The sequence below is a fragment of the Grus americana genome, chromosome 1 (assembly GCF_028858705.1).
Source record: "Grus americana isolate bGruAme1 chromosome 1, bGruAme1.mat, whole genome shotgun sequence".
NCBI lineage: Eukaryota > Metazoa > Chordata > Aves > Gruiformes > Gruidae > Grus > Grus americana.
In genome coordinates, this window is record NC_072852.1 from 153,738,022 (window position 1) to 153,764,014 (window position 25,993).

Below are 25,993 nucleotides of genomic sequence, written 5' to 3' on the forward strand. Positions count from 1 at the left end.
ATTACTGAGTGGCTGCAGATAATACCTCTCTAATTATATAACAAGGGGAAGTAGTTACCAAGGGTCTGTAAAACTAAATCTCTGATTGAGATAAAACAAGAAAATATTTAAAATATTTAATGAAGTGAAAGGTAAATAAAGGAAAACCTGCAGGACTTTTACTAAATTGGCAAATAAGTATTAATTACCCAAAACTGGTCATGAAAAATACTGACATTCCAATCTGCTGACAAAACATTTGTATCATATTAAAGTCTTTATAAAGAAAGTAATAATAATACAGTTCATACATTATAAACATGCCTATGCTGCAAATACATTAGTGTGTTTCTTGTAAAACAGATTTACTTTCTGTATTCCTGCCTTCATTTCCACTGAGCTGACCTTAATTGCAGTGATGCTGGAGAAGAATACAGCCTAAGTTTCCAAAGATGGTGTTGAAGATAACCAGCAATAATGCAAAGATCAATCAAGAGTAGGGAACCTGAAGAGTTAAAAGGACTTGAGGAAAGTTTTGTAGTGAGTATGGCACTGAAATTTATGCTAGAAGGTTGTTGAATGTGCCATAAATGCAGACCCACAAGTGCTTAAAGAGTGGCTACGAGACCAAAGGGGAAGGGTGCGTAGGCAGAGTAACAGTTGGTTCTACAGGGAGACCGCTCGGCAGCACCGTTTAGCTCTCTGTTAGAACTTGCTTAGAAGGGACGTACACCAGGGGAATGAAATTTGTTGATGATACATGCTAGGAAGGGGCAATCAATAGAAAGAAGAAGGGCAAAAAAGTCAAGACGACTCTGACAGAATGTGCCCAAAGGAAGATAAGTGTCTTATGCAATTAAATGTAGAGAAGTGTAAGATAATGAGATTAGGGACACAAAATAGGAGAAGGCGCTTATGCCCTATGTAATCATATGGTACAAAATACTGAGTAAAGGCAGGATCTGGAGATAGGCTGAGATCAAAAAGCTTCAGGACAGTGGTTAACAGTAATATAAAATGGTACCATTGATTCAGAGAGGTAACAATAATACCATAGATGAAGTTATTCCAGCTCCTGCATAAGGGATTTATGAATGAAGCTGCATTTGCAATACTATGAGGAGTTCTGTATGCCTTATAAAAATAGCAGAGGCAAAGGGAACCGGACAATAGAATCGGGTAGACAGCAAACTTAATTATTCATAAAGGTCAGAGAACAAAACAAAATTGCCTGCAGTTTCACAGAGGAGGAGGAAGACAGTGGATCTTACTGAGGAATTTGAGGTCTGGAAAATTGTAGTGCGGAAAGAAGCAATTGCACTATAATTTCATCTACTAATAAACATAAGAGTAAAAACATGGTTGGACACAATGGAAATGAAACTGAACAAAAATACAGAGTGAGGTTTAGTTAATAAATGGAACGTGTTGCCAAAGTCAACAGCTGGAACAACAGGAATAATCATCATTCCCTGAATAACCTTTTGTTATCCAGCTGAGATTTGTTTCCTATCTAACTTGAGGTAGCTTATATTTTTAGAAGGACTGAATTCTAGATGGACTACTTCACACGCTAAATATTCCTTTCTCCCATGTTAAAAAAATAGGAAGCTGTGCTGGTTTTGGCCAGGATAGAGTTAATTTTCTTTATAGTAGCTGGTATGGGGCCACATTTTGGATTTTTGCTGAAAACAGTCTTGATGATGCAGGGATGTTTTCGTTACCGCTGAGCGGTGCTTACACAGAGCCAAGGCCTTTTCTGCTCCTCGCACCACCCCACCAGCGAGGGGGCGGGGGGTGCACAAGGGGTTGGGAGGGGACACAGCCGGGACAGCTGACCCCAACTGACCAAAGGGATATTCCATACCACATGATGTCATGCTCAGCATATACAGCTGGGGGAAGAGATGTTTGGAGTGATGGTATTTGCATTCCCAAGTAACAGTTACGTGTGACGGAGCCCTGCTTTCCTGGAGATGGCTGAACCCCTGCCTGCCCATGGGAAGTGGGGAATGAATTCCTTGTCTTGCTCTGCTTGTGTGTGCGGCTTTTGTTTTACCTATTAAGCTGTCTTATCTCAGCCCACGAGTTTTCTCACTTTTACTCTTCCAGTTCTCTTCCCCATTCCACCAGTGGGGGAGTGAGTGAGCGGCTGCGTGGGGCTTAGTTGCTGGCTGGAGTTAAACCATGACAGGAGCCAATACACATGACTGCTTGTAACTAGGAAATGTTTGTCAGTTGCCTAAATTTTGGTAGCATAAGTGTGGCTTTCAATAAGGATTTAAGCACTGGAAATGAGACCTCAGTGATATGCAAGTGCCTGTCATGAGAATCATGATGCTGAAGTCCCAGACTGAGCTGCCTCTTGGCTTTGGAAGCACCTAAATTCTGCTGACTTCATATTTAAAACTTCCAATTTCCCTTTACCCATGCCAAAGCTACTTATTTTTGATAGAACTCTGTGGCATGGCCATGCATAACTGCAGCTGGAGTCCAGAAACAAAATCTTTGGGATTCATTTACATGAATGCACTCCTTACAGAATGCAGTTGCACCCATTTCTTTCTTTTAAAATATGGTCACTCTCCTCTTTTCATTTAACAGCTGTCCAGCTAGAAAACCTACACATATGGAAGACGGAGGTCTAATGCCATCTTCTTTTATAATAGGATGCAAATTTATACCTCCTACATGTCCTAATCATGGGCTTACAAGTTCTTGTCCTGAGGAAGAGGAAGCTCATCACTGTTCAGGTGAAGATGTCACTCTTTATAGGCCCCAGCTGGATTTGATATATCCTTGCTGTTTAGAGCATTAATAGTGCTTCCGGTCTCTAGGAATTATATTTATTATTCAAAGTCAGTTCCATTTAACCTAGGAGAGAAAGGCTTAGGAGGTCTGATCAGAACTTAAATTCCCCCTTCTTCTCAGGTGACTGCTAGACAGCAGTCCTTCTCCATTGTACGTATGACTTTTCACCCTTCTGAACAACTTTGCATTCCTTTGTTAATAAGGTCACAAATTAAGCCTGAGTGATGGTGACTGTCCTAGGTACCCGTGCTTAGAGTAAATCTTTGTGAGGAGATTCAAATTCACCAAGCGAACTTCCAATTTCTTCAGCGAGCTTTAAAGTCATCTAACAATTGGATAAAAATTTATCGCAATGGCTCTGCCACCCAGGTTTAAAACACAAAACAATGAACCTGCAAGGAAAAGAACCTACAAGCCTACCTTTACCAGGGGTGGTCTGTGAATGCCCGGGGAGTAGAAGGGGTTGCTTGTTTCTCACTGTGAACAACACTTGGTAAAATGGAGATTCACCTCATCTGTGGTGTTTCCATACTGGCTCTATGCTGACCTTAGGTAGCTTATTCCTGTCTCTTCTGAGGAATCAAACGCTCCCATGGCACAGGCTCATATAACCCAGCTCAGCGTAGTAGATCTGAAAGGTCTTAGAGATCTAAGAACACCTGAACTCTCTTTATAGATTTAGTTCTGAGCCCATCTGAGGATGTTTGTCTATGTGAGTACATGCACGTGTGTGTGTATGTGTCCTTCTGTAAGCTGAGGGCACGCGTGCATTCTGCCTCACCTTTCATCTAGCGCTTGCCTTACCTCTTCTATTTCTGGCTCTTTGATTTGAAAGCCTAAGGACCACTGCAGTGGTGTTTCTTCACTGCTTTTTGTCATCCTTTCAGCTTACAGCCTGGACATGTTGGAACAGCTGCTCCTTTTACACAGACTAGGAAGGACCATATGCTTGATATCAACACATCCCTAGTATAACAGGTGGCAAATGTATTTTTGTTGCTAGTAAATTCCCACTTAGGTTTTAAACTGCCTGAGCTCCAACTCCCTTTATAGCAATAACACTTCAGAATTCAAACCTTTGCTGATTCCATTTGTTTTTGCTGAAATTATCAATATAGTGCTTTCTGATGGTGCCTGTAGCATTATATTAGTTTCTGGCATGCCAGATTATGACTGGTTTTCATAGATTTGTTACTTATTTTCACATGGCTCTGTTTATTACAGCATTACAATATAATTACACTATTATAATACAATAGTATGCACTGTAAGCACAAGCTGCCCAAATTGATTAGCTTCCTAATCAATTCAGTCTTTGAACTATGAAATGCTGATAATGGAAAGGGATAATGTTTTAATGATGTCTAAGGCCCAGATTCATGGGACCATGTAGACATGTGCTCCCAACAAAATCTGTGGGAGCAAAGTCTCTTCCATAACTTTGTTAGTAAAAAAATCCCACTGACTTTCTCTCTTATGATTGATTTTTTAAAAAATGAAACTTAAGGTGCATCACTTTGGCAATTTTGCCAGATATTTTCTTTTTATGAACTACCTAGAGCTTGAAAAACTCTTCAAGGCATAGATCATAGTGTTTACAAGAAATGAAGGCAGAAACTGAACAGTCTGTATTGTTGGCAAAAGGTATCCAAACTGGTTGATTTTACATTCCCAAAAACTGTTTCTTTAGTAAATATTGCTGAATTGCACTCTCCAACTCGAATAATTAATATTTACATTGAATAAAAGTAAAAAAATGTTATCTGCCATTTTTTAAGTGGAATTACTTTGCTGCTTCTGTCTTTTATTAGCTTCAATTTTTTCCCCCTTTTTTTGCAACCTTCGTAATGGGTAGCAGCATTTGGTATGTTTTTGTCATATATTTGCTATTAATGTGTTTCTATTACTGTGTCTATTTTCTATCTAAGTGTTCCTATATCAGGAGGCAGAGAGCGTTGCTTCTGATGGTCAGCAAGGTTATAACACTAGGATGTGTTAGACTTTATAGTAATCCGTGAAAATAACTGATGAAAGCATGTCTTAAGAAATGCTTTAACTCTCTGTAAACCCTTTATATCCCAATTTTGAAGTCTGGATGCCAGTCTTTGCAAACATAGATGAGCAGCAATGGGTGGATGAGTGGCTGGTGTATATGAAAACACCTGCGTATACAAAGAGGGAGGTACTTGCTGTAGCTTTTGAAAGAGGAGTAAGTATGTGATTTCATGAGAGAGTTTTAGGTTCAGGAACTTGAATGTGGAAGTTGAGGGTGATTGCACACCCCTCAGGTGATCCCTCTCCTGCAGGTAGATGTTTGGGTTCCCACCCTGTCATGTCTGTCCTCTCCTCACGGGCACTGAAACGCTTCGCTCAGAGCAGTCGCTTCCACTTCGGCAACCAGGGATATAAAAACAAAGATCCTGCCCTTTGCCATTGTGGTAGCACACCAAACATCAATCCACCTGTCATGCAAATTTGGGTGCCCTGTTTCAGCTGAAGGGAATGAGGTGAGAAATCACTTTGTGTTGCAGTTTTAATTACTACCAGTTTGAAAGCTTGGAGCTTAAGGTGGCAGTTTGGGGTCAATGGGTGACAGCAGCTGATCAGAGCAGGAATATCTGAATACTGAGAAAATACAAGTGTTGGCTTTTATCATTTATTACTATTATTACTTATTGTAATGTATTAGAGATCACAAAACAGGTAATTGCATTTTGAAATTTTCTTGATTATACTTAGGTGACATTTGAGGTCTACGTCATCTGCTTTTCTTCAGCAATTCTGCTGCCTCTTTAAATTCCTATGGGATGACAAAATTCTACTTTGGAATATCATTTCCGATCTATGTGCTAGCAGAAAAAAAGGTTTTAAAGCTTTCAGATATACTGTTTTGTCTTTGGGCTGCCATGAAGATAACATTTATTTGAACAGGTCAAAGAACTGAGATGTCCAAACATTTGAACTTGATGTCTGAAGTTAGATTTGTTAATCCATTTGCAAGCAGTAAACTAAACACAAGAGTTTCCAGGGGTTGAGAGTGTGCCACGATGGTTTGCTCAATTGTGGAGAAAAAAAATTATTTTAAACTAGTGTTCTTACCATCCTATAAAAGATTTTTGCAACACAAAACCACCAAGAGCTTCCTTTCAGGATCAAGGTCTTATCATGCTAGGCACAGTAAAAGCATTTCTGAGAACATGATGCTCATAAGAATGTAATATTTAAAAATGCAGGTGATGCAAAGACTGAGGAATAAAATTCATTTAGTTTAGTTTCTGTGTATACTCACATTTATAAAATATATAGACAGGAGCAACAATATTATATGATTATTTCTTTCATAACAAAATGACATTGTGGTACTGATGGGTCCTGAGGAAAGTCTGGAAATATGTGTGAGAAATGGGAAGGAATCTACATATACAGGAGACAATGAGCTTTGTATAAATGAGAAGACAGGAAGGACACAGATTGGAAAACATGCTAAAACCACATAAAAGATAATGAGAATAGTATATGTGTGTGTGTGTGTATATATACACACTTTTTTTTTTTTTAGATAAATACACACAGACACACACTTGGAAATGTATCACAGACTATTACAGAAGTTGCTAATATAGTAAAGATGCTGAAAATCACAACTTATTTTCTCCAACACTCTGGTCACAGACCACTTGTGAGGCAGACATTTACTACAGCTTAATCTTGATCCAGAGCTACATGAGGCCAGCAGACATCATTTCACTTCAGTGGACTTTGATTCAGTTCCTCACTTTGTGCCTAGGCACTATATGGTAATAGCCGGATTTAATACAGTCCCTATGAGCAGGTATTATTGCTGCCCTGTTTATTGGTTCACTGGTCTTTACCTTCACAAAGCACTTATCTCAGCAGAGCATATGTCAGAAATGGGCAGTTGTTTCTGTGGAGCTTTGCTGTAGGATATACCTCAAATTTATTTCATGTGACCTGCATAAGCAGTTGTGGAGATCCAGCTGTGGAGTTGCGTTCATTCCTGCTGAAACCATGGATACTGTCTTTTCTACCATCAGTAGTTAAGTTTCAGCATAAACCCCTTTCTCTTTAATTTGAGTTACACTGACTATCATTTGCTAGTTTAAGGCAAGCTATTGATTGACATGTGGATATGGAAAAAACATATTTGGAGATGGAGCAACGATAGCGGAATACCCATGACAGAAGAAACGTTATTCTTAACAAGACAGCACTTACAGAACAATGTCAAAGAAGACAGAGGCAGAAAACTAAACAGTTTTCTAAAACTACATCAGTGTTGAAAAAGAGATCAAACTTTGCATGAACCATGAAACTTTAAAATGAAGTAAAGCTTCAGTGTTCAGCAATATCATCTTCAAAGAGATGTGCCAAATAGTTTGGGATGAATTCAAATATTTCCTCAAACGGAGACAAGTGCAATTGGTTTTGGAGAAGCTTGGCAGTGTAGGAGGATGTCTCCAGAGTAAAGACAGATTTAAGGCACATTGCTGATGAGGGTGGGACTTGGTAGAAAACACCTTCTAAGCAAGAAATAGCAGATAAAATATATTTTACAGAATAAAGTAATTGAAATAATGTCCTATAGTGGGAGGAGTAGCATAAGACGACCACCGTTCTTGTTCTTTTCCATATTTGGGGCTTTAAATGAGCTGTGTCTTTGTTATATTTTATTTAGGATATAATCAGAAAGCTGTGGCGAAGATTTAAACCCACAATGAATCTCTCGGGGTTTTACTCTCATGTGAGATTGGATGCTCTGCTGGGCTATACTTGGCTGTGGATGTACTTGACTTCACTAAGTTTAAAAAAAAAAAAAGCAGGGATGATAGTAAAGTTGATTAAAAAACCCCCAAACAGCATTGTGTGAGAGTTGCTAGAGGTACTGTTGCAGCACTGCCCGGGATAGATGATGGCCAAATCACACTACCTCAGGGAAAGAGGAGAGTTACACTTTATCTTCCCTACACAAGAACCTCTAATTGATAGGTTGCTAACACCAACACTAAAATGTTGTTTCAGGCCAGTCCCCCTTGCATTCAGGTAAGAGCTTCAGGCAATAACTATTGGGAAAAAAAACCCCAAAAACCCAATATTGAAATTTGTTGTCATTCACATTGCCAAAAATTTATTAGAAGAAGTTTGTCAATATCAACGACACTTCTATCACTGTCATCCACACTTTGCTTTCCCTAAGACCTCAGGGCTTCTGGACCTTCTTTGATATCTGCAGAGCATGTGACAAGTAGGGGTGGGCCTTTAGAAAGGGTCCGTCAGAGTGACAAACAGCAAGACCTTTCTCTGCTCATGTCCTCAACTTTTTCATGGTATTGAAACAATAAAGAAACAGAAGAATAACTTGTGATACCATCCTCTCCAAGATAACGCATCAAGAAGTTGTGCATACCCCTCTCAGTGAGTCACAGGCACTTCTACTCCCATTCTGCTTCAATTAATGCATGCATTAACAAAGGCATATACTTGAATACAAAGATCTTATTTTATTTTCAGATTTTTACCCATTTAGTCTAAAAACCCAAAAGTGATCAATAGTTCTGGCCTGAAAAGTGTCTGTATTATAGATTGATGATAAAATTGCCCTCATTCATAAAGTGATTTAAGCAGATAACTCACAGATTAAACAGCTCTGCTGCAGCCTGAACCTTAAAATTGGCATTTAAGTTAATTTTTCCATCAATATAATCTACTCCCAATTTCTACCCAATAAGTCTGTGATTAGCAGGAATGCAGGCATTAACAGATTGAAATGAAATTTTAAATTTGTTCCTTAATATTATTCAATATATTTCCATGCTAAGTCTTAATCCATCTGCAAATATGAAGAGGAGATTAGCACATTATTTTGATGCAAGAAATTATTTATCAGATATACAAAGAAAAGGCAGAAGGGAAATCTATTGTTTCATATCAGTCTATCATGATGTGGGGTGATGCTCTGTCCCAGGAGAGAGAAGAGGGAGCAAGGTCATGGGTTACTATCTGGGAAGGGGCAGCTAATCATAGAATCACAGAATCATAGAATTATAGAATAGTTTGAGTTGGAAGGGACCGTTAAAGGTCATCTACTTCAACCCCTCCTGCAATGAGCAGGGACATCTTCAACTAGATCAGGTTGCTCAGAGCCCCGTCCAGCCTGATCTTGAATGTTTCCAGGGATGGGGCATCTACCATCTCTCTGGGCAACCTGTTCCAGTGTTTAACTACCCTTTCCATAAAAAATTTCTCCCTTATATCTAGTGTGGATAGATGTGGCTGCTCAGCCGAAAGCGCTGCCAACCACAGCTGCTCTCCTCTGCCCCTCTCTAGGAGAGCGAGATCTTGCATCGGCCTGAAGCACGGCTGCCAGCGGTCAGGGGCTGGCCATCGCATGAGCCTGCAACCCAAAATCGGGGGAAGATGTAAAAACTCCTGCTGCGGCCTGGGGAATGGCACCACTAGTCCTCCCACACCTACGAGACCAGTGCTTTTCTGGGGCTGGCGTGGGAGTGGTGGGTCAGGGTGTTCCCCGGGCAAAATCTGGCTCAAGGCTGGCACAAACACAGGGAGTAGGTACAATCTCTGCTTCTTAAATGCAGATGCCTTAAAGCAAAAGTTAAAACTCTCACAGTTTTCTGAGACATTCTTGACTGCAAGTTTGGAAAGACTCAACAGAAGCATAATATAATCTTGCTCATAATTCTATTTCTGTGGTGAAAAAACACAATTGGATCAATCCGATGTTAAAACATGTACCAGTTGGCACTTTAAAATGTCTAACTACTTAAATGGATGGAACAGCTGCTCCATAGCAGGGGAACTGTATCCAGCAAACCTTGACATCATGGGCTTTTGTGAAGTTTGATGCACTGGCAATGCCACTTCAATGTTTCTGAAAGGACTTTAATACATTGTATGCCGAAACAGAAGAGACTGTGAGTATTGGAGTGGCATTTGTTCTAGACATAAATATGACAGTATTTTTAATGGAATACGCTCTTTTCATAGACAGATTTAGTCAAGCAGCTCTGATGAACCCAACAACATTTGAGGGCAATAATGAAATTGAAGAGATCAGCTCTTAACTGAAGGAATTCATGGACTAATCGCCAAAACAAGATGTGTTCCTGAAGAAAAAAGAATTCAATGCTGAGTGGAAATAGAGGACAGGGATCAAATTATACAGAGCTGACACAGATTAGAGGTGATCAATAAATGAAAGCATTTATTATATGATGGCTGACTGATGATGTGTCTGAATGGAGTTGGCCTTCGTAGGCTCCAATAGTTGCATACATCAACTCATACTGCTGTTGGTTGAAAAAAAAAGGTAAAGATTTAGTTGGCTTGAGGCTGAGGTCCCTTTCCTGTATTTGCTACATAGGCCCAGTGAGTAAACAAAATGTCTCACAGTAAGTAAGATTTTTAATGGGCTCAGTGTCGTCCTAGTTTATGTCTCTTTTGTGAATTTCCATAAAATTGAGTTATACTGACAAAAAAGGTAAGTAAAAGTGAATTTCAAAGTTAAAGCCCTCTTTACTGAAAATTACTTCTTAGCTCAAATGTATTAGTACTGACAAATGCATCACACAAATATGTTCCACAAAACAGTGTACTACCCTCATGCCTTGCCTGATCAATCACAAATAACTAAAGTAAATCAAATTGTGTACACTCATAGAAAATGGTACATAGAGTTTAAAAAGCTCACCCCAAACTAATCAAATACTTTGAATAATGAATAGATTAGACAAAATCATGGACTGCTTGTGCATATGCCACAATCAGACAGAGAGGCTAAACTCATTGGATGCATTATTCATTGTGAATTATTTGCTCTACCTATCAGTGGGGAAGCTTGCAAACACTACTGCTGTATCTGTGATCATCTAACAGCCTGAAGAAGGAGATCTGATTGCCCTTATCATTACGTAGCATCTTGCCATTTAGACCAGGATTCTGGGTTGGGGTTTTTTTTGTGTGGGTTTTTTTGTTTTGTTTTGTTTGGTTTTTTTTTCTGATAAAAATGTTGTCCATCAAGTACTCAAATGTTGCTAGGGACAAACCAGAATGGCTGCTGTAAAGGCAAATCATGTCTCTTCAATCTACCGGCATTCTTTGCAGAAGTCAGGGAATGATGAATAAGAACAGAAAATATAGTGGTTTTGATCTGTCAGTGAAATCTACAGTAATGGTTTTCAAAAGATGTAAAGAAAACAAACACAGGATTGGTAAAGTTGAGTAATGGGCTCTAATTAAAACCTACAGTACAGATTCAAAACATAAATGAGTTAAGGCTGCGTAAAGTAAAATAGTGGTCTAGAAGGGAATACAGAGTAAAGTGATAACATTTGTATGTGAAACATTTTTTAATTTCGATCCAGTGTGGATTGATATAGAATCTGGGAAATTACATGAATACAGACTAGGGTAACAGGTGAGAAAACAGTCCTTCCACCATATATAAACTTTCATTTTTCTATATTGACTCTACTTTGTTATCTCATGTGAGCATAAAAAGGGAATATTTACACATAGTGGAAGTGCTGTTTTAAATTTTATACACATTATGAAGTTATAAATGAACTTGAAATGAACTGAAGTTCTTGAATGTCTTAGAGCAGCAATAGAATTGACCCTTATTCAGAATACTGTAAGAAGGGGACAACCAGTGATACTAAAAGCCCCTGAACTAAGGGAACTATGCCCAAAATTCTGTCAAAAAGCTAACTGATGCTAAATTTTATGAAGCCAGACTGCCTAGTAGATCAACACAGGATAGACAACAAATTTATATGAATAATAAAAATCTCACTTATTTTTGTAGCCTACTTTTATTATGCCTTGTAACTTGATCGTATGAGTCAGGCAATAGAACAGCTATAAACTTCAAAAGTATGAGCAAGACACTCATATATGCAATTCCTAACCTTAAAATCATGCATTTATATAACTGTTATCACTGTAGAGCATACGTATAATTTTATCAGCATAATGATGCTCAGATATTTGAGAGTAGTCTATTTTAGGTACCATGACCTCTTTTGAAATATCTATTAATGGAAGGAACATGACAAAATGTAAAGCAGTGTTAGTCTGCATAGAAATGGCAAGATTGTCATCTTAGCCTCTTTTAAAGGGAAGAATGGCCAGCCGTGGCCAGCCAAAGGAGTGAATGGCAGCCTTCATCCCTTTCTCCCCTCTCAAGCAATGGCTTTGAAGATGTAGAAATGGCAAATTACCAGTCTTCTCCCTTTCAGGACTGACCATCTTGATTTAACACCACAAGTTTCATCAATAACTAGGGAGATGTACCAGGATTTGGATGTGAGGAACAATAATTCCATACAAAAATGCTTCACTTCCAGGCAGCACCAAAAAACTATCTCAGCATAAATTTTAGGACTAATTTGGGATGGTCTCCCTTCAAAGAAGCTATAAATTATGTCTCCTAATCATGTCATGTGCAAAAGCATGTTAAGCGATTTATGCTTCCTCTGTTGTCCTGTCAGTAAAAAATCAAACTTACTTTAATATTGGCCTGAATAATACAATTCTGTCAGGCAATTTCTTCAGTGACAATGTTTACTTAGAAATCGAAAGACAATTTGATCAATTTTAAATTAAGTTACTTTTTCCACTTAAACTTTAATAACTGCTTCTTTAAATTAAATGCAAATGAGATCATTATAACCAGCAAAGATAATACACACAAAACCCATTTTTTTTGGTAATTTTCTTCTTACATATTCCTTAACATTCCAAAAATAAAAAAGAACAATACCCAGCATATTGAATTATTTTTTAAAAATCAGAATGGTGCTGTACTTCTGTGAGTGTAAAATTCAGTCCTGCAGCTTCTTTGGTTGTAGAGACCTGCCAATAACATGAACTTTAGGAAGGCACTAGTACTGCAGTGGTATCAAAATCTGATGTAAAAGGCTTCAGTTACCCCAATACTCTAACACATTGATGTTAATGTCTTAATAAACATTCTGAAAGAGTAGTTTAGGGTTTAAAAATAGCTGATAGTATTGGGGTGAATGAGACAAACATTCACCTGACATCTTTATTATACTCTCTGGCAAGTGGATCGTACCAGAATTTTTCATGGCAGTTTTTGGAAACTGGAATCATAGGGGAATGTAAATTGGAAGTGACCTCCGGAGGCCTCTAGTCTACCCTCCTGCTTGAAGAGGAGTCGGCTATGTGCTCAGACACGGTTGCTCAGGTCTTTATGTAGTTGGGTCTTGAAAACCTCCCAATGGAGCCTGCACAACCTCCCTGGGCAGCCTGCTCCAGTGTTTGACTGTCCTCGTGGTGAAAATAGAAAAAAAGATTACTATTAGTACCATCAAATAATTGTTTTTAAGAAGTTTTCATAGAAGTGTGAATTAAGCTGACTGAGAAAAGTTGAAATGTCTCCGCACTACAAGAGGTAAAGTTCAGAAACTGGCATCAGACTACAGGGACAGGCAGAAGAAAATGACAACTGTACTACAGTTACACTACAAACAGAGGGGAAAGGATGATAATGCAGAGGTTTATGTTCAGGTGCATTAGAAGCCCAACAGGAGTTGGGGTTTTGCACTGCTTTCACAGGTAAAGGCAGTAGGTAGCTCTTGCGTGATGCTCAGTTACCCAGTACGCGCGTGGCTTCAGGAAGAGTCTCCCTTCCTGCGGCTTTGACCTGCTCATGCAGCGATACCTGCGGCTGGAGCACGGTACAAAAGCTGTGTAACAGTGAAATGAAAGACTGCATCAGAACAAAGGTAAAGAACAGAGAAAGTGATGAGGGAGAAAGCACGCCAAAGCTGGTTAGAGGTGGTTATACCAGCAAAAAAATTTCTTTTGCTGACAGAGTTTGCCCAAATATCCAGCAGCAGTACCCTGAGAATACTCTTCTGCCTCCGTACGTAGGCTTTGCTGGCACTGCTGGGTGAGTTAGCGCGTGCCGTGGCATCATGTCTGAGTAGTGTATACTTGAACCACCTTTTCTAAACGTGAACAGAAACCTAGGACTGAACTTCAAGAGATGGGGAGAGAGTTACACGGGCTCATAGCTCACTAATGGCATTGAAGGACTTAATGTAAAATTAGTTACTGTTCTGCTACTGTAAAGATAAACCCACAGGCAATGAGATTTTTGCCCTTTTTTTATTTCTCTTTTTTTAACAAATTTTTACTAAGTAGATTCCTTTGTCCAGTCTTAGAGTAGCTACTGTAGTGGTTAAATATTTTTCTGTGAGAAATTTCAGCCTGCTGCAATTAAAAATGACATAAAATTCCCAACGAGATGAAGAGCAGACTCAGCTGCTGAGCTGCCCCAGCACAGAAAAACACAGAGCCAGGAGGGGTCTTTGGTTTACCAATTGAGGAATGTCATCTCTGCCCCATAAGGCAGAGGAGTAACGATGTCTGTGCTTAATCGAGCTTGTATCAGAATGGCACCGCTATTGCCACCCTCCTCTTTTATGAGCCCATAATCCAGCTCCATCAGTTTTCTGCTCAGGAGAGGTGCTCCTGTGTTGCAAATCCGGGGCAGCTGCGCCGGTGTTATTGCTTATGTCCTTGGGAGCAAATATGAGGAAAGCAACACCTGCGTTTGGGCAGAGCGTGCTGTCAGATTTCACTGGGAGGGGGTCCCCCGGGACCGGAGAGGCAGAGCAGCCCTGAAGGGGGTTCCTGGACCCTGCAAGACCTGAGGGCAGACTTGACCCTGCTGCAAATCTCTTCTGGGATCATCCGGGAGCAAGACCCAGAGGGGAGCCAGCGCGAGGGCGTGAGGCTGCGTGGGTCCGAAGGCGAGTGCCGCACGGGAAGAGCCTTCGCACCTCTGCCTGTGCAGGGTGGACCCAGGGTGGGCACCGCCGGCCGTACCCACGGAGCTGGGGCGGTCGGGATTTGTGCCGGGAGGGGAATATTTCGCCTCACCTCTGCGAACAGCCCAGCAGGGCGGTTTCGCTATGCTGTTCACGTCGAATACTAAATATTCTTTTCTCTGTTGCTTCCATGGTGGGAGTGTAAGACCTTTCTTTTCCAACCCATTTTCATTTTGTTGTTAAATTGCCTTGGCCAGCCCAGCTGATTGAAGAGCAGCCCACTTGTTGGGATTTCTTCAAATGATTCTGACAGGTACATTTTGTCAAAAATATACCACAACTGTGACTGTCTAATCCCAAAAAGCCTTTATTTAATTTTAAATGTGTCAGTGCAAAACATGACCAAACACAACAAGCAACTATAATCAACTGAATGTGTAACATGGATGCTGAATTATTGTTATGCTTCAAGAAAATCTTTGTTATTCCTTTCTAAAAAAAAAAAAATATCAAAAGTATGAAAGTGATATTAAGCAGATGTTAGACTGGAGTTGTCAATCTTGTCTAAGCACGCAGGTGCTAATGTGTTATAATTATCCCTTCTGGCAGTTGATATTTAGGATTTTGGATCCCACCTAGTCAATCACAGCTGTAATTGTTAAGCTACTTACATAGCTAATATGCTGGGTAATAACCAGATCAAGATTTAATATTTGACGTTTACCATCAATTATCTTTTCTTCTGACATACATCTCCCCCACTCAGGTTCTTGGAGATCGGAACACTCTTCTGATTGCAGTAAAATAAATAAGAACCTGGTTATAGAAAAAGACTCAAATAAAAAAAATATTCCTGTCATTGCCTCTTGTCTCATTGCCTCTTGTTTCTTAAAGAAGAGTAAGATATCTTCTTGTTACAAGCTTTACAGATATAATCATTTGATTCAGAACAATTCCTTCCCTTTTTACTTTTTGATGGATTTATTTACAGAAAATCTCATACCTGCTATTGCAAAAACGTGGTGTAAGTACGTTAACCTAAGCCAGGCATATTTTCAGATGACAATATTTGCTGTGAAACAAAGCGTTGGCGTTTGTTTTGTAGCTGGAAAATACACGCGTATTTTCACACCATGTGTGTTGTACCAGAGGATGTTTCCTGCTAAAAGCACTACGAAAGTTAATTCTGGACTTAAAACATTTAAAAAGGAAAAATAATTTTACAATTCTGCAGTTTTTAATCTTCTGCTGACTAAAATCTGTGTTATAAAATTTCCTCCAAAAAGCACAAGTGGAACAAGGAGGATTTTCCCAAACGTTCTGAGATTTTGTCCTGTGTGATTATGCGGAAGTTCACAAAACTTAAATACTTCCCTTCCAAATCAGCACGCAGTACTCACAGCATGCTCAAAAGTTAGGTGTAGCTATACTGTCCAGAGGGCCTGTACGGATCTATGTGACCTAAGTTTTCTGTTGCTATAACTGCACGAAAATACTTTAGATCTGCATCAGAAAGTTTTCTATTATTCTTTGTTTCTAGCAATATGACATGATTTTCTCCTTAGCAGAGAACAACTGGGGCTATTCCTAGTACCTATAATCCCGTCTCAGAAAACCTTTGACAAAAAAAGTAGGAAAATGTGGATTTGTCTTGGGTGCTGATTCAGCAAAGCTTTTCAATATCTGTCCTTGTTTAGACACATGTAGTATCTATCTAGATAGATCGTATCTATCTTGTATTTTGCATTTTCTATTTCCTACAAAAAAGTGCAGGTACACAAACTTTAAGATGAAAACATTTTTACTATAAATTAACTAAAGCCTATCAAATGTCAGGAAGAACATATTCAGTCCAGGCTATCACTTTTAGATACTTCTACATGTTTCTACAAGGATACAGAACACTACTTTCATGCTCTGAAATAATTTTCGGTTCTAGCTTCTGTATTAATGCGGACAAGTAGTGTAAGTTAATTAGAAAACTGTAATTTTGCTTAATCTTTTTCTTTGCAGGCGAGCTAGCACTAAAGCAAGTCACAACGGACAATATTACGCCAGTGGAAGCCAGACGACCAAGCTTGAAAACAGCATTTTTACAAGCAAAGTTCTCCCTGTTGTCTAGCGAAGACAGTGCCTCGGTTCAAGGGGATCGTGCTCAAAGTTTGAATAGGAAAAGGCTGCAATCAGGCAGCCAAGGGACATGAATACTTCAAAGCAGAACAAATCAAACCGGACCTTGTCATTTTGCAATAAAGTGCGAAGTCGTGTAATAGTGCCCTTTTAAGCCACTTGTGACTTTTAAGACTTCAAATGAAATGCTATTAGCACAGACAGATAAACATGCTAAGCTGTTATTTGCCTGGGGCGATACCCTTGTGATTTGTAACAGGCAATGAAAATATAGCAGCCTAGGTGTTCAGGAAGAATGATATGAATACCAGTAATCTCTTCACAGTGATGCCAAGACCTTTGATAATAAATCCTCCAGAAAATCTTGGGTTAGTCACAGTGACTGGGTATTTTTTTACCTTATTATGAAAGTTTTCTAAAACAGGAAAGCATTCAAAAACCTGATGAAATTTGTAGAAAAAGAAAAAAAATACTTAGATCAACCTCACATTCAGTTTTAGGTCAGAAATGAAAAAAAGAAACATCACTGTGACTTTTTATCGAAGAGTTACAAATACCTGCCTTGATTTGACTTTGCGGCACCCTGATTCACTTGCCCGAGCAGACCCGGCGAAACTGCTGGCGACATAACCTCTCTGGGAATTGTAACACAAAGATTTGCAGAACCTGGAGCTCAGATAGAAAAGAGACCATATCTGGCTAAAACCCTGTTGTTTAACCTCTGTAAATGAAGGCACAAGTCTCCATCACAACTTATGCGAAAATTTACTCGCTATTGTATCTCTTCTGTATTTCTGTTGACTGCAAAACAGTCAGCAATTCTGTGTTTAATTTTTTCTCCAGTTCGAAGCTTGTATGTATTTTTTGATAAAGAAGGCAAGAAGGATGCAATGTTGGATGTCATCTCATGAAGTTTTGGGGCATATAAATAAAAGATAGAAAAGCACTGCTTTGACAGGAGGCTGGGGTTTCCTGTGAAAGGATCCAGACTTACAAAAAAAAAAAGAAAAACCCAAACCCAAACCATCTTTTTCAGGGCTGCATCAGAGAGCTCTGCAAAGAAGGTGCCGATCCAAATGAACCTGGAGTGCCACAATAGGCCAGGGTGTAAATTTAAACAAAAACCTGGATGGCAGCTTCGCTTTTTAACAAGGGCAGTATATCTAGTCAGTAACTGATGTATGCTCTGTTTTTCCAGCTGGCAGAGACTCCTGGGGTATGCAGGCACATATTTCCAAGCATGTTGTTCTTCTGAGTTGTTTGTGCTTGGACCGTAACTGCAGTCTAGGCAGCCAAAATAAAATATGCCAAGTAATACTGGCTGAGGGACAGACGGATTGGACCGAATTCCTGCCTGATACAATGCGCTTGACATCAGTGGAGTCACACAGTGACAGTTCATTGTTCTCCACTTTCAAATACAAAATATGGAGGGGGCTTTAAGGTAGGACGGTGAAGGCATTGCTGCCACTGCCTTCATGAAATTGTCTTTGTTCTCGCCTGGAGACCAACAAGGGGTTATCAGCCATGAGGATTCACCATTTGACCAAATTTTGTGACCGCACGCAGAAAGAACTGGTGGCCTTGTGTAGATACAGATTTACCTGCCAAAGGAGAGGGGGGCAGCCTACCAGCTAATTTCCTTCCCCCACTCCTCGGTGACAGTGTCGCAGCTCCTCGGGTGCTTCCCCGGGCAGCTGCAGAGGACATGGGGCCACTAAAGTCCACGAAAAGATCCCCGCCTGGCTCGTGGATTTCAGTGGTGACCCAACAAGTCAACCACGTTTCTCTGCCTGGGTTCCCCAGCTGCAAAACAGGGGCATAGCAACGCTCGCCTGCTCGCGTGGTGCTTGCTACTCGGGTGATGAAACCAGTACGTGGTTTAAATAAAGGGTTTAAATAAACTTTCTCAGCTAGGAGGTATTCGAGACACACACGGCCCAACTCCATTACATCATTTGCAATGAAACCTGGAGGAGACTCTGGAAGGAAAAATGTAAAATAGTTTCACGGTGCGCCATATTTTATGATTAAAATCTAAACTAAATATATATGAGCTCCAATAAACAAAAATAATCTCCTATAGTTGGCTTTAAAGCACCATGCTATTGTCTCTTTAAATAATAATGAAAAAGGAGAAAATATTCTACAACTTCCATAAAAAATGTCATATTTGTATAGACCCCAAATCCCCTCTGTTTAAACAGGGTGATTAATATCAGCTCCTGTAGGAAATTAAATTCAGGGAAGAACAGTAATATGCAGATATGCAGATTTCTAGGCAGAATGGCTAGCCCTGGGTAGGAGAGTCAGGTTGATTAATCTGCATCCTCAGAATACAAAATGAAATGCTGGGCTCTCCTGGGTTAGCACCAGAAATGACTTTTCCTTCTTACATTAGAAATAAATGGACAAACACATGCGTGTATATTGCAAAAGGCCTTAATATCACATGCGGTGTTTACGAAGGTGATAAGAGTTTAATATTTAAAATATCCTATTTCATCTGGGAGAAGAAAGGAAAAAAAAAGAGCTGCTTCTCATTAGGATGAAGAATTTTGTTTATGCTAAAATAGTATTTTTAAAAATCTTTCATAAAGACTACAAAATTATAAGGAAATCCTGCATCAGCATGCAAGTGCATCTTTAATCTGTTCATTTTACTGAAATAATACCACCCGGCGAGGTATTGGACACAAACATGGTCATAGTGTGGAAAAAACTGGGATCGTAAACCAAAAACACTCAGTCCTAAGTTTTTTCATATAAATTTCAGTGCACTTTGCTTTTTCATTTCAAAATTACAAATACAATACAGAAGCACAATAGACCAAAAGTATGATTCCACAGGCTTAGTTTCCACAAATATAAATTCCTCCATAAATATAACCTTTCTCTCATTTCAGAATAATAGCATTTTCACATTACCAAGAGTAAATATGCTATTTTTAATAATTTAATCTTAAAAAAAACACCCCCAAAACCAGAAAAAATATTGACAGCAAAATGCAAAATGTCATTTTCAGATTTTTTTTTTCCCCTGTCGTTACTGGAAAACCAAGCCTGTTATTTAAAATCATTCAGGGTCTCTCCAATAATTGTATAGAAGTAGGCATTATGCTATATTATTAAAGCTGTAATTTCCTGCTGAATCTGGCTGGATGTTTCTTTTTATCACTTGGCAATTTCTATCTAGTTATGGCATAATTAAGTTTCCTGACCCTTGCTCACTCTCTTAACAGGACGCTTAGAAATATACTAGAATTGCAGATCTTCAACCTGATGTCCTCTCTCCCCACACAGTAATGGAATAAAATTATTAATCCAGTAATTGTACAGAACACATTACTTTGCATTGAATGTTCCTATTTCTCATTTTCTGTTAGTGACAATCAGGCAGAGGTACAAATCATTTCTGCAGGGAGCAGAGCCCTTGAAAAAGCCTCTCATTCACTCCACTGGAGCTACCTGTACAGCTGTGATTATTCAAAGTCTAACACAGTCCTAGGCTCAAGCGAACAAAACAAAGTTAATAAAATGTAATAAGGAACAAGATATTTTCCTGCCTGCAGCCTCCTATGTGCCAAAATTAGAACCTTACCTCCAAATGATAAACCACACTTCCAATTGCGTTTTTTTATAACAAGACTAATGAGTCTCAGCTAAGCATTTCAGACCTGGCTGGCGTTAGCAGCGGCCATCTACTGTGAGGGTACATGCTATACACCCGGACCGTTAAGGAGGGGTGGGAGGGCAAGGAGAGGAAAGAAGAAGTTGGAAGGAAGACAAAGGATCCCTGTTCTTGAACCTCAGCATCCAAGCACCAAGGATGTGTGCCCACACTTATTAAAACCTCCACAGAAGAAATCCTAGCTGCGCCACAGTTAATCGCAAAATCCCAACTGAATTCATTGGAGTCCCTATTTCCCCCTAAGAAACTGGCAGTTTATCCTGACGTGCCTTGACCTGAATCTCAGTTTGGTCATTGCCTATGTGGGACTTCTGAGCCCAGTAAATGACATTTATCCTGACAGATGTTACAAGCTCCACAACTCAATAAATTAATAAAGGCTTTGAAAACAACTTGTTCTTAATAACACACATCTCCTCAACCGATCCACCTAATAACTTTGTTGTATTTTCAGATTAGCTACAGCTGGGGCGGGAAGGCGGCAATGCTGAATTTCATCACCATTTTCTAAGAACACAAGTTGAATCTGCTCCCGCACAGACTGCCTCGACTCTAGCAGTGGATGTCCCTAAAATAGGTAGTCATAATCTTTGCACTGGTCTCCTCCCTCTTTCCTGATTGCACCAGGCTTATCCGCTCTCTGCCTCTTAGAAGAAATATATTATCTCACTAAAACCTGTTGGTTTATTGGACTGAAGTCCTGCGAATGTATGTTCAGCGTGCACTTGAATTGATGGAACAAGCTAGTGAGAAAGTCTCTGAAGCAGTGTTGCTCCTTTAATAAAACCCTGATCTCAGGGAGGATAAACAGCAAAACAAAATCCCTATCTTCATGAAGAACTCTAGTGATTTTATTCAGATGCAAGGACATGTTTCAAATTGAAACAAGGCAAAGTGCTCTGTATCATTACAGAAAAGAAACACAAATAAAGCATGGGATCCATTTGATCACATTTCTCTCTTTGTATTTTTCCACGCTCTCGCCTTGTCCTCTAATAATGAATATCTTTGGGTTTTTCTGAAGAGCAGACTGCACAGCCAGAGAGTGCTGCTTGCATAAGCATTTCCATTACAGACTGTCAGGTTTATAAACTCATCTGTGTTCCTTCCTCTACATCTGTATGAGAGGAATGTGTGCAATTTTCACTACTCTGGTAAATCGAACTGATCAAATAATAAAAATACTGTTCTAAAGTGCATTAGACAATAGGCCATTTCCAGTGAAAAACAATACTACAGCAGTCGTCTCAAGGTGGCTTTTTTTGGGTAGTTTTTTTTCTTTTTTTTTTTTTTCCTTACCTGCTACAAAATAGCTCTGGTTTTATTTCCATTGAGTCAGTCACTGCGGAAAAGGTAATCACTATAATCACAGCAAAGATTTCTGTTTGTCTAGGGCACTTAAGTGACTGCCATCACCGTAGTGTCTGAGCAGCTTTCAGAGAAGTCGTGTTTCATGGGAGGCTTGATGTGGACTAACTTTGTTTAATTTATAAAGCAAATCATTGTGTCTGTGACTTGCACAGTCATCTCCACCACTTCTACAATTAATAACCAGCTTTTATTCTGAGCATACTTCCCAATCTGAGGTGATAAAGGAGAAATGGAGAAAATAAAGCTGTGAACTTTTAAAATATTTGTTTCTCTCTCCTGCACTGTCACTTTAATACAGCATACACTAGTTGAAGTTTATTTCTTCATCTATGTCTAACACAAAAGCTCCTTTCGCACAGATCAGGTAGCAACCAAATAATACAGTGATTTATCAAATGATTCTCTCTTTGCACATATTTGATAAGTGATGGACTTGCAAGCATATCATACATAGAGTGTGTTATTACAAAAAAACACTTATGTATTCATGTATAAAACAGTTATTAAGAGTATAGCTTTACACCATTGGCTTGGTCTAAGGTTTTGCCTTTGCAATAGGAACACGGTCAGCTCTATAGACACAGAAATTATATACTTGCGCAAATCATAAACTTTTATTTTATACAAAGTTCTCTACGTATATAGATAATTTCTTTAGCGTAGCTGCAGGAAGCAGAGCAGTTATTTGCAGACGTACCAGACGTTTGGGTTCAACTTCTTCTAAAATGTATGGTTTTCCAAAGAGGAGGTTTTACACTTTCCCTTCCAAACTTTTGCCTCCTTTCAGTACACGGTGAGCATGCCCACGCACAGAGTGCTCTCTCTTCAGCCTGGTCTGGCTGTCCCGACTTACCGCATGTAGGTGCACGGGGCTGAGCCACTGCCTAAACTGTGCTAATCAGCATCATTCTCACAGTCCGATGATATATATTTAGGATTGCTAAGTACCCTAAAGATAAACATCACAAACAAATGATACATATATCATCTGCCCATCTAAGCAAACAACCAAATAGGAGCATGAAGTCCACAGTATTGCATATGTTCCCACAGTCAAACCATGTCAAGTCTTATTTGATTTCACTTATTTGATAGTGAACCTACTTATTTTTACCGACTGACAAGAAAGTAATCTTTAAAAATGACATGTTGATGTTCTGTAATTTCATTTACAGTGTTTTGCTTAATAAGAAACGAACGACAAAACAGTTACAAATCCTCCAAATCAGCTCCTAATAAATACACGCATTCGTTTGGAGGAGGTGGCAGGGAGGAACTATCACTTAGCTTCCTATAGTTTCATTGATAAAAATGATCTTGGAAGCAGGAGAATATATTAATTTTTTCCTTTTGGATTTTTTTTTTTTTATCTAGAAGTCTGGAAGACATTTCTAAAATAGATCTATTTTCTTTTCATTCTGCAGAATAATGCATGAATGATTATAACATATGCTCTATCTCCAGTTTTTTCAACCAGTGGAAAAGTGCCTGACACAATAATCACAACTTGTTGGGTTTTCAATCTGATGCTGTCCTATTTTATCATGGTAGTTAAATGTCCATTCTTGTTCGGCGTGATAAATGTTATGGCCATTTAACAGTACCGAAAAAGAGAGACATGTTAAACCAAATATTGCTTCAGATTGTGTCTTTTATTCTCCTTTATCATCATATCTTAATTTATAGTATAATCATCATTATCACAACTGTCAGCCTCATTTAACCTTCCCTGCTCTCCCATGATTCTCCGCTGTCAGGCCTGATTGCCTGCCTTCTGCTGACGGGCTGATAATGCCTGACTGATTAGCCCTCCCCGAGAAGAAGACAATGATATATAGAACCGCGCCGCTCGCTCTATATATTAATGAGGAGCTGGCAAAGCTTTGATAAGGCGGTGGAATAATCCATCAGCCAGAGAAGGAGCTTGTAAAACTGGTGGAACATTTCATGGGAAAAACACCTGGGAAGGATGTAATGACCCGGCAGCTAAATACCTCTCAGCCCTCCTTCCCCTCTTGTAATTAACATCAGATAGCTGCCGCGTGGATAACCCACGGGCTTATCAGCCCCCAAATCCCGCTTACAGTCTCCCCTTTTTGCACCCGGGGCTTTAGGCCTTTACAATGTATTTAGCGAGTGGGCAATTAATAGCTCATTTTCCTTGGGTGAGGAACTGTTTATCTTCTGAACTAGCTCTTATCGCAGACCGTTACCTATGAAAGGCGAGAGTCATCGGCGTTTTTGTGCTGTAGTTGTTACACTTACTCAGCAGAGGCCTGCTTCGCCATTAGATACAAAGCTTCTGATGGCTACTTGAGTTTGAATGCACTGTTATTACAGGTATTATATGAAATTGCTTGTGTTATGTGAAGGGGATTATAGAGGTTCTGGATCAATAACTTCAGTGGATGTTGGGAGTGATTACAGTGCTCTGTCAATTTTTCCCATTTGGCTGTCAGTACTGATTTACAACACACCACCTCTTTTATTCACATCAAATCACTCATTTCATTGGTAAATTCTATATATCTCAATTTACTTTAAGTAGCTGATTTGTGTAAAATAAAATGACTTCCTCTCTTCGGTGTATGTGAGAGCGCGTGTGCGCGTATACACACAACAGACATAACCCTATAGAGCCATAAAAGGCACCGACACTTCCGAAGCTCTTTGTCCTCTTGGAAGGGACAACAGGCAACATCATATAGGTCACCTAAATAAAAACAAATACGTATAGTGAAAACATTTCTCCAATGGCTAGCTTTTTTTTTTTCCCCAAGCGTGCTTTTTCCTTCCTTTACACAAAGTGGCAGGTCTGCTGAGGTGCAACTGTTCAAGGGATGCAGCTGAAGTATTTTACATCGCTGGAAAACAAACAAACAAACAAAATAACTTGAGATATGGGGCTTTGGAATAAAGAAACGTAGCACTGGATAAACAGCACTGGACAAATGCCCGTGGCATTTCAGGCTTCAGACTTGATGCTTGGTGCAGAAGATCCATCCTGAAGAAGGGGGCTCAAGCCAAAGATGTGGAGAATACTCAGGAGACCCACCTCGTAAGACTACTTGGATTGATTTTACAGCACTGATGGGGACTGATGGAAGTCAATTCCTAAGAGGAGATAGTAGGCATTTTGCAAAGGCCTACTGTGAAGGGAATTGCATTTTTTTAGAAAATATCAGGCTTCCTGTTTCCACAGACCTTTTGAGAAGTGATAAAGGTTAGAGAAAAAAACAGAGGGCTCTTAGAAATGACCAGTGATAAATTAGGTTTCGTAAAAGGAAGAGCAGTGAAATGGAACATGAAGAAATAGTCAGGTATTTATGTACCTGTTGAAATTCCGCATTAGAAGACAGGGGCATCGTGTGCAAGCCTTCTAACCAACAGCAGTAAAGTACAGATATATGTTTCCATTTTTATGTTTATGGAGTTATTTTATTTCATGTTTTGATATATACGTTTGTGTTCTGCTAATTCTGGGATAAAAAGCTATCAGTGGTTTCCATTAACCTTGACCTAAAAGGGGCTCTATATTTTTTCTTGAAGTAATAAGCAACTTATAGGAACAGTCTATAAAAAGCAAACAATTAAAGTCTAGCAAAAAAAGCTCTAATTGCATATGATTCAAAGACTTAAATTGACAAAAAAATGGATTTACAAAATTATTAACTCAGACACTTTCTGAGTGCTAAGGCCATTACACTGAAGTAATAGAGTATAGAATCTACAAAAATACATTTATTATCATTCCTGGAATAAAACGTCTTATTTCTTTTTATCATTATTTCCATTAAAATATACAGATTAACTTAGATTTGCAACTTCCAATCTTTTTCCTTCACTGCAATTTATTTCCTAATATAACCTAGAGATTTTATAACGTGAAAATACAGAATGATGCTTAAAAGCTAACAAGTAAAAGCTCTATAAACTATGTCTGTATTTCTGAATAGTCATATTGCTCCAGCTAACACCGTGTTCTAGAATATGATACTAAAGAAAGAGATCTCTTAAGTCATCTGTCTCTTAGAGTCTTAACACAAGTGCTTCCAGAGGAGTGGTTAGTACTTTTACTAATACAAAACAAGCCCACAGATTATATGTTATAATTATGCTAGTATTAAAAATTAACTGACAAAAAAGGGTACTGAAATAAAGCCTCTTTCTCAAA

The 25,993-nt window shown here is 39.2% G+C and overlaps 1 long non-coding RNA gene across 1 annotated transcript in view; it reads right to left on the reverse strand.

Annotated features, from left to right (window-relative positions):
• The window catches only part of LOC129199675 (uncharacterized), a 427,470-nt gene that overhangs the window by 208,763 nt on the left and 192,714 nt on the right, over positions 1–25,993 (reverse strand). The gene's annotated exons all lie outside the window — the stretch shown is intronic.